At 45.3% G+C, this 18480-nt stretch overlaps 1 pseudogene; it reads right to left on the reverse strand.

Moving 5' to 3' along the window:
* Positions 1-5285: 5285 nt before the first annotated feature.
* Positions 5286-18019, reverse strand: LOC136489138 (sulfated surface glycoprotein 185-like; annotated as a pseudogene).
* Positions 18020-18480: the final 461 nt, after the last annotated feature.

Raw genomic sequence — 18480 nt, forward strand, 5'->3', positions numbered from 1 at the left:
CAAATCATAGATAGTATCATCACAAGTGTTTATTACATCACGAATATTAAGATAGAATCTTCACATAAATGTAGCGGAAGTATAAAGATAAAATCTTTCACGGAAGATCCATGTCATAGGGATGTCAACTAGTTGACCACAAGTCTAGTAATCCTTAGGATAGTCGTCATTACCATAGCCATCTGTTACCCATCCAGGAATTTTATCCAAATATTGAAAATAAACAAGCATAAGTACACATCGTACTCAACAAGTGTAACATGGGGGTCGTGAGGCTCAAAAGGCTTGACACGGGTTTAACAACATTCAGCTTTTAGTTGTCACAATTTTAGCATAAGAGTAGCATCAATTTGTTTCAATCCCAAACTAAAACACATGATCAATGTAAACAAGAATAATGAATAGCATAAACGAATATTTCTTAGTAACCATCTATTCCATAAGTGTTCTAAGGCTGCTCGTGACCGTGAGCACGGCTGATATACTAGTTTTACACTCTATAGAGGTTGTACACTTTCACTATGACTCATGATACCCATATGCCCAGGTTAATTACTCCCAAAGCACTTCCAAGGTCAGCAGGCAAGGTTCACTATGAAGCCTTTCAAAGGTTCATCTAACAAGTTAGGACTATTAGATTCACTAGGCAAATAGATATAGAGCCCCTCTCCCCGATGGCACAATGACGCGCAGCCTATACTCAAGGGGACAAAGGCCGCACTAAACCCGATTCGTCAAGCCATTCTTATGCCAATAAAGGTAACCTCTAACAAGCTAGAAAAGGTCCTCATACTGAGCTAAAGCCAGAGTCATGTCGCCCTCACAGCTATACCGTAAGTCCTAGATGATCAGTTACATATAATTCCTTAGGGAGAGGAATCTAGAGCACCATAAAAACAGCCTAATGCTCTAGCCCCCTTGTTCCATGTTGCTAAAAAGTCATGTATTAATGTTTATTGCATATACCATTAGTCAAGTTACAAGATCATGGTTTAAGTGAGCACTAGCAAAGCTACCCAATGCATATCCCGTAGGTGACAAGGTATAAGTTCAATTCTAGGGAATCCCTATCAAGGTGACTCATGCAACAAGAATTAAATGTTTTAAAGTTGATAGGAAACAAGGATAATCCCATGATATACTTGCCTTGAACAAAGTGCTCCTGCTGATCCAGCTTGTCAAAGTAGTACTCTTGATCACCCACGAACTACTCACCGTCTATACTCGACAATCATAGCAACATACAAGAATCTAGAAGCAATCATGCATAGCAAACAAATGCTATAGATTAGAACAGTACACCAACAACATAAAATCATGATGAAAAGTTTGAAAACCAATCTACATCTCACTATGAACATACAGACACAAAGATCATAAAAATCGGAGGTAAAACGAACAAGTTATGAACTAAACAAGATTTCCTTTAGTAAAATAATAGATTAAATCTAACCTCAAATTTTAAAAGTTGGAAACATACTTAACAGAAGTATGAATATGTAGATTACTCAATTTTGAACCTAACGCAACTTAAACAGATCAAATCAGAGTTAAAATGAAGAGTTTGTGGCTAAAACAAGACTAGTGGCAAAACTATAAATAGTTGAAACTTAATTTTTGAATTTAAATAAATAAAATCAGATTTTAAACCAAGCCAAGAACTGCGGGCATGAAAACGAAGAAACACAGGGGCTCTTTAGAATAAATGCAAGGACGGCGGGTTGAGATCCAAATAATTATAAGGGCCTTTTTGCAAAATGACAGGTGAAGGGGTATCTTCTATTCTGGGCCATTGATCTCAGATCAGGTGGTGCACATCAGATTGGGGAACGAAGGACACTAGAGCGGCGTTGTGCGCAATGGTGCCATGGCCAGAGAGGCTCGGACCTCATCGGAGTTGGCCGAATTGGTGACCTCGTCCACCGTTGGACACGGGAAAGGCACGGGAAGCAATAGGAGCTTGAGGCGAGCTTGATGGAGGGTTCGAAGGGTGCTAAGATGGCACAGTGGCAAGCTCAAGCTTGATATGGCTTCTTGGGTTCGCCGGCAAAACTACGGCAATGTGTCACTAGCGGTAGGAATCGAGGGAGGGGGCACGACGAAAACTAGCGTCTTCGTTACCTTGTCCCAAAGCATGGCAGACAGCTCGGTGAGTCGATGGGGCGGTGGTTGGACGAGTCCTGCGGCGGTGGCGGTTTGTGAGCTTGCGGCGGCGTGGCTTAGGGCACGGAGGCGCTGCGGATTGCTAGATGGAGGCGGTGGGTGCAGGGGTCACTATTTATGAGGGCCTCGACGTGCGGGTCCAGCCAGGCGTGGCATAGGTGGCGCAGATTCAGCAGTTGCAATGGTGATGGTATCCGGCTTGGACACTAGCCGAAGGAAGGAGATGCGCCTGATGAGCGGGCCTGGCACATCAGTGAGACAGGCGAGGGAGTAAAACGCGGGCGACAGCTCTGGGCCTTCGGCTGGGCCGCTTGAGAGCACTGCAGCTATGCTAGCGTTGGCCCAAGCGGAAGAAGGAAAGGGGAAGTGGCTGGGCCGGTAGAGGGACCAGGCCGAGCTGTGCCGAAAACCAGTGAGGGAGTACGTTTTCCTTTTCTTTTTCTAAACTAATTTTCCAATCCGATTTTGAATACAAATTCAAATCAATTTGAAATTTGATTTCAAAACATACAATACGAAAATAATATGCAGCATCATGAATGCATAGACATGTAGATAAACCTTATATTTGGTTTTAATTTGATAAAATTTATTATTTTTCTACGTTACATGCACACACTATTGCATAAATAAATCCAATTCACCTATTTGAAAGTGATGCAAATTTTAGGGTGTTACATGAGGCAAGGTACGAGCGGGAGTCGTCCTTGTCGCCTAGAGAGTGTAAGAGTGGTGAGATGTGTGTGATGGGATGGTAGAACAAGTGAATGAGATGGGTTAAAATTTGCAGAATTATTATTAAAACTTGACATACTCGCATAGGAAATAGGTCTTTTGCTCTATCCTTGCATTCCACTACCACGAAGCAAACGCAAAGCATAGGGTGGGAGCCAGTGGCTAGTATAAATCGTACTAATAATTATTTAACAGGTTCCGAGCATGAGTATGACTACCAGCCAGACGGTTGGGAGGATTAGAGGTCTCGTTTTTGTGCTCAAGTTTGGTTGAGAAGATGGAGTCAACGTCCATTGCCTTCCTACATGATGCTATTCTGGATGTTGCATGCTCTGAGTGATTTCACCAAGTGGCGATATAAAAAAGAGTAAATCTTGCTACTTGTACTCTCTTTAAGACAGATATTCGATGTATGACTGTGGTATCGACTGTTATTTGATGATGTGATGGGATGATCACCTGGGACTATCATGTTATACTTCGAATATGTGGATTTCCCTCTGAGGAAATTGGGATTGTTTCAATATGGTTGTGGGAGACGGGGCCACGATCCCAGGATGAACCTGGGCGCAACAATGGAGGACGTACGCTGCAATGACGTAGCTGCCGTCAAGAAAACGATCAAGGGCGAGGGCTACGTCATCGTCAAGGTGGCCGCCATGCATGTGGAGAGGGACCCAGCCGCTGGTGGCGGTGATCATCGGGATCTCGCTCACTGAGGATGCGGCGTTAGCCGGATCTGAGGACGCCCCTGCCCCGACGGTGATGGCAGACGAGGCCACGACACTACCGAAGAAGCCGGCCAAGGTGAGTTCTGTCCCGCCTCATGTGGCTGGTTGCCTTTGCCCGTGCGCACGCCTACGCTGCGGGCGGTGGTGATCTGGGACTGACTGTCTCTCGATGTGCGCACAAAAGGTTGGATCCGGCGGCAGTGGTTGGCGTGAACTGGGAGGTTCGTTCCCCTCCCCTTATCAAACCTCCTCGATCTTGTCTTGCTAGTCTTCTTTCCGTGCGAGCTGATGACTTCCCCATCGTGTCTTTGGTTGCCTGAGCATGGCTGCCCGTTCGTGATCAAGATGTTCGATTTATTGCCTAGCAGGTTGTATTTATGCTGCAAGTGTAACGCCCCAGAGTCCAAATGGCTCAGATCCACTCTACACACTGAGTGAACCATACCTACCACCATCCACTTATGCTTTCGTCCTCACTTCACGTAAAAGGATTAACCCAGGGACGGTGGGATGGACTCTAGAAACCTTATATGTTGGTCTATTGCACCCTAAACAATCAAGGTGGGACTAAACCCCCCCACAATATCTCATTAACATGCACATGGGCCACTATGGGACAAATTCCAAACTGGGCTGGATGTGACAGCAAGGAAGTAGGAAACAGAGAGATTAGATTTGTTTAGATGGTAGAAAGATTAGTAATTGCTTAGTGGGGTTCAATTTTGGCTATATTTGACACCTCCTCTGTAAACAAATGCTATGGTATGTCAATAAGAATCTGATCATGCTTTATCCTTGTTTTTTGGTTGATGCGGCCAGCTGTGTTTCATCATCGGATGATGAAGGCGATACATTGGCACTATCGGGTGGGCAAGATGAATGTGGGACAGATGGCACACATGTCCAAGCAGATGTCGAGGCAACCAGTTCAGATGAACCTAGGCGGCGGCAGGGTGCTGCAAGCCTGCTAGTTTCATGTGGTGACAATGGCTTGTTTCAACAGGGCGTTCCACTCTGTTGTGATTTTTTATGGAGTTCTGATTTTGTTTAAAAACTATTTACTAAAGGATATAGATGGCCCTGAGATGGCAGTGACAAAACTATTCTCCCTCGAATAAGAACAGTGTTAAATATGAAAGGGTAGTATGGAGCTGTCGTCCATTGCATGGAAAATCCTCCCATAGGAAGCCAGATTCAGGTAATTCTTATTTCTATCTGTGGTGTATTATTTAGCAATGTATACCCTCTGTCTGTGGTGGTCGCGTGGTTGATCGATGACAAATGTCTTCCTTGCCTTTTGCACATGGTATGGCTCTACATGCAAATTCCATCTATGGTTTAGTTAATACATGTTGCTTGATTAAACAATGTTTTTCTACACATTACAATTTGTGAATACATAAATTGTTTGATGATTATAGCTGGTAACCATTTGATGAAATGCCTAACCCATGCCATTTTTATATCACTTGTCCTATTGGATAGCAAATAAATGATCTTGTGCACATGTTCAAGGCGCCATCCACTTAATGCGTTGATCCTCTCTGAATGACTTTTGTGGTCACATTTTGAGTCAGGATTTCCAGACCACTCAGTGAGGAATTGAGTGATCTCATCATGGATTTATTAGTTAAGTGAGAGCATACAGGGAGCCCCTCACACCAGTGCTGCTGTTTGATCCAGGCACTTGGTTCCAGGCACTGCAGCACCTGCACTTCCATGATGATCATCGTGGTCTATTCCAAACCTGCATGTCCGTTCGCACAGTAGCCAGGTCAGAAGTTGTACCAAATCATGAGTCATCATTTGGATGAATTACATGATCTGCTCCTTATTACGTAGCATATGTATATGTATCTCTTTAAATTTCTAGAGTGTGCACATGATTGCAAACTCAACTGTAATGCTTGGCGAGTGATTCGGCTGTATCTACACGAAATCCAGTAGAATTAAGGTACCTGTCAAATTTGGCTGTATCCTGGGATTTTTTTTTGTGTTAAAAGCCAAAAACAGATGGACTGAATATAGAATAACTGATTATTACTTATGCACGATGAGTACAGATCTTTCCTATCATTTGTAGGCTGTTAGAAATTTTCGCTCTGTACCTTCATTGAGTTTTTTCTTGAAATTTAAGGCTTTGTTCATTTTGTTTTTAGATAAATCAAGACGGATTTTAAATGATTATTGTCGAATTTCGAGTTGATGTCTGTGTTAAGGCGTCCTTTTCTCTCTTGTTGCAATACAGAATCTGTACATTATTTGTAGACTAAAAAGAATGGAAGATGTCAACCAGAGAAGAAATACATTGCAATGATAAAAAAAAAACTGCCTAAAATTTTCTTGTGTAATCGGCAAGCTAATTGTAGTTCATTCTTGCTGCCGGCAATATAGTATATAATGAAATTATCTGTATGTCTCTTACACTTGATCACAGAAATTTCATTATATGTCTCACTTCCATTACCAGAGATTCTGTGAATTATTTATTTTGTAAGACTAAAATTTGAAAGCAACCAAACTACCTCCTAGTATGCGCAATTGCAAGAAGCAGAGCATATTCTTCATTACTTCATACAGTTAGAACTGCAAACAGTATGATTTCAAAAAGAAAAAAGAACTGCACACAGTTTGTAGGAGAGACCTGGTAAGGGAAATTCCTTTTTTTCTAACTTGAAAGGCATTGGAGTACATGCACTCTATGAATGTGATTCACTATGACATGATGAAGCCGACAACCTGTTTTTTCTTTTTGCAAGAATATATTCCTTTGACCACCATTGTAGTAATCAAAATGCCTAAACTTCTGTTCTTACGAAGTAGACTGAGACTTATGCAACCTATGTTTGATATAATTATTGGTGTGTTCAAAGAATAAGGTCCCCTTAAATGTAGGCGCCTACCTTTTGTCTAAGCTTCTAAGCTTGTCGTTCTTAATTCAACTTAATTCTGTTTTCAATAATGTGTAGTACTGATAGAGTATATAGCCATTGCAGGTCCAAAAGGTCAGTCAAATGTTCTGGACATCACCTGAAGCAAAAAGACAACATTGGCAGATCAGTAGTGATAGCTAGAATTGAGAATTTATGTTTTATAGCTCTGATGTATTTTTTTGTTAAATTCAGTTGTATAATACACATTCTCTGAATGGCGTATTGGCATATGTACTGGAAAATTTTCTATAATGTACTGAAAGTGAAGTGATGCAATGAATTGGAATCTCTCTTATTTATCTTGTTGTACTCTATTTATGTGACGAAATACCACTGTAGTTTGGTTGTTTCCATGTGCATCCCTCAAATGAAGCCGTAGCGTTAGCACGGGCGTACTTGTTCTAGTAGTGATACTCCATGTTGAGTACCCAGGTGCCACTTGTTCATCACGTTCATAGCTTGACGAGTGCTAGGCGTCGATGCATGTTTCGCAAAATGCCTATAGCTCAATCGACAGTCTCTCTAAGTGTACCATCCGACCCATATTTTATTTGAGATGCAGCCTAAATTGATTAAGATCTTATGACCCGTTTGTAAGATAACTCTATCGATAAGCCTCAACCCTGGTCTAGGAGGTAGTCGATGTACCCAACAAAAGGTATCCTTGATTTGTGTCACTGGATGAAGTTGTACACGATGTATGGCAGTTTGACTCCGCCTCTCTGCGACTGAGCCATGGCCCAAATGACATTATCCACTAATGGTGCTTTTACTCGATCTATTAGAGGAAAATATGCATTCTACTCAAAGAAAATACTCAATCAATTCAAGGAAACATTAGAGCCATTCGGATTCAGGTCCACCGATTAGAACTTCATTTCTTCGATATAAATTTTTGTGCTCAATGTATAATAACAATGACCTTCTACGGGTCACAAGGTGTACAATAACAAATATTTTCCATATACAGGGCTGCCTGACACTCGGTTTCATTTCAAACGTGTGTTCTGCCCACACCTTTGGGTGAAGAGAGCTTCGAGGCTTGAGGGGCTGGTCAGGACCGAGAATGTGGGGTACAATTTGCATATACCGAAGCACCCCTAGATCGCCACCGGGTCATCGGACCATGATTGCAAAGCAAGAACACCGGGTCATTCATGACACAGTGGATGCTCAACAAACCTATTCAACAAAAGAACTTCAAGAGGAAGAAGGAATTGTGTGTTGAGCGAAGAACTCCACACATTTGATTTTGTAGGCGTACCATAAAGATCGGGTACATGGATTGGATGGTGCTGATTCACACATCTTGGCATCACTAGCAGAACAGGAAGGGTGAGGAAGACGAGGTGGCTCAGATTCCTCACGCCACTGAACCCTTATCTTACATCGACCTGAAACCAAGCTACCGATGCAAGAGGCTTGGAAACCAAGATTTTAGTGTTGATCCGATAGGATCCGATAGATTTCCTTGTAACAAACTAGGAAACCATGTAACCGATTGCGATTGTTTGTAGCCCTACCTCCCGGACTATATAAGGCGAGGTAGGGAGCCTCAATCAGTATCTCATTAGAGCTAGTTAGTAGTAGAAAATCTCATGAGTGTCCATGTAAACACTCGACCATACGAGATCAATTCTCCAGAATGTAGGGTATCCTATACCTAAACTAGTATACATATGTGTCCTATGTGCGACCCCTCTTATTCCCTGATCACAAAATGCTGATCTACATTGCTGAGGTAAAAAATATGACACATATTGAGAAGAACATGTGACAATCTCTAGAAAAAAGGAACATACATATACATACACACACATTATATGTGTTCGGAATTTGAAATTTGAAGTTTTAGTTTTGGTGGGAAAATATTCTAGAGGTGACTGGGAACCTTAGCAGCCTCAAGGAATCCATTTTTAGAGATGGCTCATGTTCCTTTCGACTTCAAAAAATCTATTTCTTGGGACAGCTAGACAATTGCCTCTGGAAATAATTGACTTCTAGAGACACATTGGTAGAGGCAGATGAATTATCCATGTCTATAAACCCTTTCTAACCACCTCAAAAGACTGTGTCCATAGTAGTGTAGGTGCATGGAAGTGGCATGGCGTGCTTAGGGGCAAGCGTGGGCAGTGAGGCAGCATGGTGATGAGTTGCGCAACTAGCACACAGAAGACTATTGAAGACTGTCAAAAAACAATTACAAACACAGGCAGCCACTCAAGAGTCATTATTAATAATGATCAACAGAGGTGGTGCTTTGTGCCATTGGGTGCCGCCGAAGGAGTACTCAGGCCACGTGATGGACCCTCATCATTGGATCCGACCATGGGTGCTGCTGATGGAGTGCTCAGGCCGCATGACAAACCCTCACAGGTGGATAAGGCCGTGGACATCAATCACCACAGGGCTCCCAGGCTGCGCGCCACCACTGGAGGAGCCCACCAGATGCTTGACACACCCACCTCGATATGGATCCGACCGTGGGTGCCATCGAACGCCTCCAGGGCCGCACACCGCTATCGGAAAAGTGCCCTGAATGTGCACCGTGGAATGAGGAGAGCCCTGAGATGCACATCACTGGCTGGGTTGGGGTTGGGAGCAGCAAGGGTTGGAGTCGATGGATGGTGACAGGACAGAGGGAGCTCGGAGAAGTGGAGGTAACGATGCTCTAATCGCTGAAGGGACAGCTGAGAATGGAGAGGGAACCACTGAGAGATGAGAGAGGGGCGGTGCTGTGGTCGAATAGAGAGAGAGGTGGTTTGGGAGCCCCACAGCCCAATGTTTGGTATATAAGCGAATCTAGTAATGTATTTTTGGGTTTTGGGTCTATTTTCTGAAATGGGCCTCCTAAGAGGTCTTCCTCTAAAAATACACACCTTTTCAAAGGCAGGCCTCTATTAATCAATTTTAGGAAGTGGTCATTTTTCAAAGGGTTTCCTAAAATGAATAGACCGTCTCTGAAGCCCACAGTCCATTTCTAGGGACGCCATCATATTTTGCCCATCACTGTAAATAAATATGCCAGTCTCCAGTTTGTTTTTTTTATAGTAGTCGTATGGGACGAGAACAGGTATTGGAAGCAAGCATAGGAGAGTGGAATAGCACACGGAAGGGCTAGCATGGCCGCAGACAATTTAGAGCGCGGAGCAATGACCGTGGGTGTCTTTGAGTGGTAGGTGTATGCGCATGGCCAATGTGGAGCGTCGGTACGCATGGTGCAGCATTGCCACCGCCATCGCAAGTGAGCAAGGCCGCAGCAGCCTCCTAACATCAGCAAGAGGACAGCAAGGGCCTATGGATAGAAGGACTCTATGTGGCCTCAACACACAATAAGCAGTACTGCGTGGCAAGCACCGAGAGCACCTCTCAAAAAACACGCAACAAAGTTTTTCTTTGGTTTTTGGAGCCGAAACCATCATTTGTCCATCGAGAAGTCATTTCCGAATTGTCTCTTCTGTTAAACCTCTTGATGACATGGCTTTCTCATTAATGGCAAGAAACTACTTGTGCTAGGAGTGCCCTTAATTTAGTGTTACATGCATCCATTGTTGTTAGTAGTACAAAGTAACTTTGTGTGGTGCCTGTTGCATGCCGACCACTTTCCAGCACCATTCCCTGTTCAGTTTTAGAAATTGATGAGTTCACTCGTTGTCTAGCTATGTTTGTAGGCAGTAGGAACGAATTAAATATAGCATCATGTGTATCTAGGCAACAAAACGACCATTTTTATCGTGTTACTATCAAACAGATGCTTGTGTTACATGGCTTAATGTGCGCAGCAGCATTCCCATTGAAATGATCCACGATTTCCTCGAAGGAAAATCCACAGATTACATGATAATGTGATAATCCCAGAAACACCAAGCTATCACATTATCATTATTCAGTTGATTTCACAGTCATACATCACGGAATTACAAGATTACAAGACATTACAACACTTGGTAAAACACCTAAGTACATCGTTATCCTATCGGAACGCACACAAATCTTCATTAGAGTAGACATAGCACGTCGGTGGGTGAAGGCTCCTCCTTCACGGGCAATCATCAGAGTCAGCCTAGAATGTCAGCGGGTATAGACTTCATTTCCTCAACCAAACTTGAGCACAGGAACAAGACCATCTAACCCTTCTAATCTCCATTGTTGTCGTCATAGATGACATCCAAAACTTGCCAAATACCTTTCAGTATGATTTGTACTAGCCACTGGCTCCCACCCTATACTTTGTAGTAAGTGGAATGCAAGGGTAGAGCAAAAGACCTATATGGCTGTTGGTTTCCTATGCAAGTTCATCCATATTTTATAATAGTTCATCAAGTTTTAGCCCATCTCTTCCACACATTCACCCATCCCATCACACACATCTCACCACTCTCTCACTCTCTAGGTGAAAAGGACGACTCCCGCTCTTACCTTGCCTCAACGCCCAAAGCCGGAAACCAACACCAAACCTAGGGGGTGAAGAAGAAAGGACACCTCTCACTAGTCAAGTGAAGCAGTAACATAGGAAAGGTCCATAGCCGAAAAGTCGAGATATGTATCGATCGGTCAACCATACACTCTGTAGAGGTTTACACTACCCACAAGATACACCATTATCGGCGGTGCCCCACCTAGGCTGATATCGATTGCCTTCTAACCGGTGCGATGCCACCCTATCACTCAGCCCTGGGCCACCCTGGAGTCCACCGGCACGCTGAGACTGTGAGACGTAGTACAGGGCGACCAGAGGTCACTATGCTATCTTAGGAGGGTGTGCCCCATATGCCCATACCTCCCTACACTCATCCACTTCCATCCCAATAGTAGGGGCACCGTCCTAGTCAGCCCGGTAACCATCTCCTACCCGAATGGGAGCGAGTGGGGTGCAAGGATTCCTTGGAACTAGTTCCTAGAACTTATAAGTCCTTAGGGTGACTGAACAAAACATCTTCTCAAAGGGGCCAACCAACGCCCTGTGCCTCGGCGGCACCTACATCGTGGAGCTTCATCCCACAAAGACACTCCACCACAGGACCTCCTCATCTCACATATACCCGCCACAGGTACCTCTCATGGGGAATGCCCAGGTTGTATCCCCCTGGCAAGACTCGTCCAAGGACTGATCATAGAATCCTGCTCGGTCAACTCGACCCTCACCACACACTCAAAACGCACGCCAAGATCTCCCCAAGTTATCACTGGTTTTAGCGGCACCATGTGCCTTAGCCACTCGCAAACAATCCTCCACCAAGCATCACATCACAGATATAATGCATAATAGAAGCAGTAGCATGTAAGTAATCGAGCATCTAGCCTAACAGCGGGCGTGCAAGGGTATAGGTTGCGACAAGGTAAAGGCTTACAAGCAATTCTACCATGCAACCTATCACAGATCATTTGCATAAAAGTAAAGCACTAGCATCTTCAATATTGCATTCCTAATAGGATTCTACGAGGTTGGGTGGGATGTGGCACTTGTTGATTGGTCATCTCCGAGATATTCAGTGTGCTCATAGTTGATCTCTTCAAAGTCCTATTGTTGTCTGCATTTCCTTCCTCTAACAGGTTCTGGTCCAATCAACGTTGTCCTTGATGTAACTACCCCGATAGAGCGACAAGACAGAAAGCAATCAAAACTCTAAAAAGGCAACAAGACATGAAAGAACAACTACACTGAAAGAACACCTAGGGAAAACAACTTAGCCCTCTCGGTGGATGTCCGATCCCTGGGCCGAAGAAATCGAAGTGGTTGTTTCCTAAGCACAAGCTTAAGTCTTAGCCTAGCCAGTACTTTTCGGGTCGATCGTACCGACCTGTACGGCTTCAATAAAAATGGCATAGACCCTAGCTCATCTTAAGTGAACACCATGGCTCGTGGTCTTCCAATCCGTGCATCATGGGGATTGACGGGAATCAAAAAGAGTGGCTAAGGGGGAAAGGAAGCAATTCCGATCTCTCTCAGTGCTTATGCCATTATAATTAACAAGAACCAATAGAGGGTGGAACAGGGGAGAGAAGAGAATGGAGGTGGTCTACTTCTTCCAATCCACATGCCATGGGAAGAGACGAGGCATCAAAAGGAGCGACACACAAGAGAACACGAGTGCCCAAACTACTTGTAAGGTACCATGACCTAGGTGCACTAAATGCACTAAGACACCCCTAGGGTTCTTAGCGTTGCGGTTGTCACCGCAAGAACCAAAGAAATGCCATGGTCTAAATAGGTACAAGCATACAAGGGCTTAAGCACGACAGAACCAAAAGAGGGGGACACGGGATTCAGCTTTCTTTGATCCACTCGCCATAGCAAACGATGGGAATCGAAGGAATGGACTCATGAGAGCAATAAACACCAAACAAGCGAAGGGCTCAATCCACATCTTACTGGATCAACAAGGATTGAGAACTAGAGAGGAGAGAAGAATGGAATCCGCACTCCTTCGACCAACTCACCATGGAACGGATGAAGGTTGGAAGAAAGTAGACACGATCCGAACCCACTCATAGGGCAACACGACCGTGCAACTAAATCAGCATAAGGCTATCCCTAAGGTTCGTAGTGATGTGGTTGTCACTACTAGATCCGAAGGAACGCTATGGTCAAAGTGGTATAAGCATACGAGATGGTTAGGATAAACAAGCGAGCAAAAGAGGTAAAGCCTGATGGTCATGGCGAGGCAACTCGTGGCCATGAGCTTCACCTAAATGAGTTGGCTTCCGACGGTTCTACAAAGGTTGTCCCCTTATTCGTATCCCACTCGACTAGGTCACACATGCCTCGAAATGTGCGGGTAAGAGCCGCATCGATATTGACATCAAGTCCACAATGGCCATGTCCTAGGGACATGGATAGGAGCTAGCGATCGTAATACTACAAAGCCAACAAAGAAGCAAGGGAGCGGGTTACGCTCGGCATTATAGCCATGGCGGGAAGAACCCACGACCGAAACAACCAAACAAAGTATGATCCCTCGACCGGCTCGAAGGCATGGTTCCCAGACGACGACAAACACACACACAAGAACACACAAGAACTACAACACGACAACCGGCGGTGGAGTAGCACACACATCCATAGCAGCAAGATAGACCGGCACGAAGGAATGACACAGTCATAGATATAGGTACCATGTAGATGATCATGAATCAAGTAAGAAGAGTAAGGAAATGAAAAAACAAGGGTCTTGTCGACGTCAAGGATGGCATCGACGAAGTTGAAAAGTTTGACCTTGATGGTGATGGGCTGTTGTGGCTTGCTGCGGGCCACCCTTGGCTGGCTACGGCCTGTTGTAGGTGGCTGGACGTGGCTCTGGCAACGAGCAAGGCGGCCAATGAGGTAGGCAGCACATCTAATGCCATTGGTCGGCACAGCAGGGTCGTCGGCTCCCCTACGACGATGGAAACAGCGGCACAGAGGCCGGGCTTAGACAAGGTCGATGGCAAGAAAGGGGAAAAAGAGGGGACTTGGGCACTGGTGTCTCACCAGCGTTGAGGGTGGAGCTCCGGCAAGGTGGTGCTGCTGTCGTGGCTTTGGTGGGCTATGGTGGTGGCCCGAGTCGACGAAGGATGCTACAGGGCCGACTGCTTCCCAATGGCAGTGAAAAATGATGGCACGAAGGCCGGTTTCAGCATAGGCGCTAACGAGATCAACGGTGAGAGGGGAAAAGGGTAGAGCTCGGGTATGGTGGCTCACCAGCGATAGAGGAGGGGCTGGATGCCAGGGTTAGCGTTGGCGTGCAGGGCTGGATGCCAGGGTTTCAGCATAAGAGCGTTGGTGTCGGCGTGCAGGGCACCACAGAGGCATAGAGTGGCAGTAGGTGCGGCTGGTTGCCATCATGGCACGTCCGTGGCCTGGTGGTGACGCTATTGCCAAGCCAGCGGTGAGGAGTGATGTCCGCCGGGGTTTGGGGAGCAGGTAGACGTGGCGGTGGAGCTCTAGCTCTACGTTGAGGATGGCGAGGTCGAGGGGGAGCAGATGCTCAGCAGAGGATGGCTCGGGGTGCTCAACGGTGATTGGTGAGGCGGACCTCGGCAATGGAGAATGGGATGGAGGCGCTGTGGTGGTGGCGTGCTCGTTGGCGTTCGTAGCTCCATGAGGAAGGAGCGGGCAACGCGTGGCGCTGGTGAGGACGGGCTTGGGCAAGGCTCGTCGAGGTGGATGGCATGGTGGTGGAGGCTCGACACCGCGGCTTCCTGGTGATGGTGAGCAGAGGTGGCCACAGTCAGGGCGTCGCAGCTCAGCGGCGTGGCGAAGTAGGAGCCCACGATGGTCGCAGATGACGACGTCGCTGTGGCGAGCGGCTCAAGGAGGTGGCTTGGCTGGTGGCATGGCATGACAAGGCATCGTGCGTTGTAGAGGGCTCGGCGATGAGTGGGGACGGCACGGTGGGAGGAAGGGGAAGCAGAGGGCGTCGGCGGATGGAAATAGACGAGGGGAGCAGCGAATGCGGTGCATTTTATAGGGCACCGGGCTAGGGTTCTAGGGGCTCCATCCATCCTTGGCGTCTAGGCAAGGGGAGGGACACGCGGTGCGTATCCGTTGGCTCCTGGTACGGACGTCGAGGCATGGTTGCGGAGGGGCACGTGGAGTGGCAGCAGCGGCATCCGGGAGCGCAAGGGCGCGTGGCTCCTAGCATTTGGGGGGAGCGGTGCCGGCTGTCTGGGCCTGCGAGGGCTGACGCATGGGCCTACAGGGGCCGGGAGAGGCAAGCCGCGCAGCTGGGCCAAGGGAGGCGTGGCGCTGCATGCTGGCCGCATGGGCTGAGCGGAAGGAGAAGTCCTGGTGGGCTGAATTGAGGGAGAGAAAAAAGAATGATTTTTCTATTTTTGCTAATTGATGTGGGAAGAATTTAAAAGAGATATTGAGTTGAAATCAAAAGGGGAATTTGAGAGGGACTCAAAAAGATTAAGAGGAGGGAACTTGCTACGGATTTGTGCACTCCAAACTCCAACAAGACTCAAACACCAAACCGACTCAAGAGCACCGGCACACTTCTACAAACAAATCGAAATGGATGCAACGATTTAGAAGCTACATCGATAAGCCTCGGGTTTAGACTTGGGTTTGACCTAGAAGCTACATGCTTCACAAAATTGTAGGAAAAAATTTAAAAAGCTTGCATTTTTTTATGCTCGAAAACCCAGGTTGTTACACCCATTTAGCCGAACTGGACATGCCGTGGACAGAGGAGAGCCCCAAGATGCACGTCACCGACTGGGTTGGGGTGGGGAGCAATGGCGGTTGGAGTGGTTGGAGGTGACAGGACTGAGGGAGATCGAAGAAGTATAGGCGGTGGCGCTCTAATGTGGGAGAAGAGTGCTACGGAGAGGAGGGGAGAGAGAACTGCTGAGAGATGGCATGGTGGGAAAAAGGTGGGTGGTGGTGTGGAGCCTGAAACCCTATGTTTGTTATAGACAAGTGAATCTAGTAATGTGTTTTTGGGCTTTGGACCTATTTTCTTAAATGGGCCTCTTAAGAGCTCTACCTCTAAAGATGGACAACTTTTTCAAGGCCGACCTTTGTTCATTAATTTTAGGAGGGAGTCTTTTTAAAGTGTCTTCTAAAATGAATTGACGGTCTCCACAGTCTAGAGTCCATTTCTGGAGATGCCATCAAATTTTTCCCATCTCCGTAAATAAAACAGCCAGTCTCAAAAAAACTTTTTATTAGTAGTCGTATAGGACAACAACAGTTATTGGGAGAGAGCATAGGTGAGCAGAATGGCACGCGGAAGGGCTAGCGTGGCTGCAGATGATTCGGAGCCAAGTGATTGCCGAGGGTGACATTGAGTGGCAGCTGTACACGCATGTCCGTGGCAGAACGTCGGCAAGGTGTAGCATTCTGCCGTCACAAGCGAAACTGTAGCAGTAGCTCCCTAACGCCAGCTAGAGGATGGCAGGGCCCATGAATGGAAACGAGACTATATGGCCTCAACATGAAACAAGCATTCTGGAGCGAAAATCATGATTTGTCCATTGAGAGATCATTTCCGTCTCTCTTCTATTAAATCTCTTGCACCAATGGCATCCTCAATAACAACAAGAAACCACTTGTTCTAGGAGCCCCCTTAGTTCACTGTTTTCATGCATCCATTGTTTTTGCTAGTACATAGTAACTTTGTGTGTTTCGTGTTGCATGCCGGCCATTTTCCAGCACCATTCACTGTTCAGTTTTACAAATTGATGAGTACGCTCGTTGTTAGCTATTGCGCCCATACCCCAGATGTTTGTGTGCAGTAGGATGAATTAAATACAACATCAACTGCATCTAGGCAACAAAAACAACCATTTTTATTGTTTTGCCATCAAACTAATGCTTGCAGTTACATTGCTTAATGCGGGCAGCAGCATTCCCATTTAGGGCCTTGTTTAGATTGCCTCAAAATTTCAAGTTTTTTCACTCTCTCTCCATCACATCAATTTTTGGACGCATGTATGGAGCATTAAATGTAGGTAAAAAAAATAACTAATTGCACAGTTTGGTTGTAAATCACGAGACGAATCTTTTGAGCCTAGTTAGTCCATGATCAGACAAAGTTTGTCAAATACAAACAAAACGTGCTACAGTGTCCAGATTGCAAAAATTTGCAATCTAAACAAGGCCTAGCATGCTGTCTCTGGATGTAGGAGCTGTCTTTTGTTTTGAAGCCGTTTTCGTTGCACATCTGCTCGCAGCCAGTCGGAGATAGTTTGTTATTGTTAGGGTAGCACGTCACTGACTTTGGCTCTGCCTGCAACAAACTGTGTGGCGGTCGTCAAGGTGGATGCGGCGGCATTGGCGGCATAGGAGGCATTGGCGGCATAGGAGGCATAGGTGGCATTGGAGGCATTGGCGGCATTGGCGGCATAGGAGGCATTGGCGGCAGAGGCATTGGTGGCATTGGCGGCATAGGCGGCCTGGGGGGATGATGACCACATACCACCTGCGGTTGCTCTGCCTGCAACATACTATGTGGGGTTGGTCGAGGTGGATGAGGCGGCCATGGCGTAAAAAGGGGCATGTGACCGCGTGCCGCCTGGGGCTGCTCTTGGCCTACACATGCATGAACACAATACAAAATAATCAAAACACGTTGATTTGTGCTGCCTCCAATTCAAATTATACTTTCCTCTAGCTTTGTTTTATGTCAATTTCTGTCAACATCTAGAACATCAAAATAATTTTACTAATTTTTCAATGAATATGTTTTAATACAGCATTTATTGAACTTGGGCATGCTAACATTTTTCTAAAAGAACTTCATCAATGTTAGAGTAGTTTGACTTAGCACAAAACAAAAATAAACTATTATTAGAAAAACAAGGAGTAATATGTAATAATTCGATGTATAAGTAGTGATCTCTCTCTGTCTGTATATATATGTATATACCTTGGCATGATAGAGAGGTTGAACACATGATCACAAGTATCAGGGAAAATAAACTTGTCAGGTATACATTTCTCGCTGTATTGCATTTGATGACCGCCATACTAAGAGAGGACAATACTACTCTTTCCCTTTTTTCTCACTCTGTTTCGCGACTGACTTTCTTTAGTGATAATGAGAGGTGCACTTCTTAACTGTATTTGTTTTTCTTCTTTTGTTGTGCAGTTGTTTATATAGAAGTACGGATCTATGTGAAAATTAGTTTTATTCATTTCTAAATAATTTTTTATATCTATTATCAATATCTACATCTACCTACCTATCTATATATGTGTTTGTTGATGATTTATTCTATCAATCCCTATCTATCTATCTATCTATCTATCTATCTTTACATGTCTATTTTTTATTTTTATCTATTTGTCTATCCCTACCTACCAACCTATCTCTTTGTCTGTCTGTCTGTCTATCTGTACCTACCACCACAATTATCAATTCTATTTTGTTTGTATGTTTATCTATCTATCTATCTATCTATCTATCGAAAAGGTACAATGTATCTAT

The sequence above is a fragment of the Miscanthus floridulus genome, chromosome 10, assembly GCF_019320115.1.
Source record: "Miscanthus floridulus cultivar M001 chromosome 10, ASM1932011v1, whole genome shotgun sequence".
Taxonomy (NCBI): domain Eukaryota; kingdom Viridiplantae; phylum Streptophyta; class Magnoliopsida; order Poales; family Poaceae; genus Miscanthus; species Miscanthus floridulus.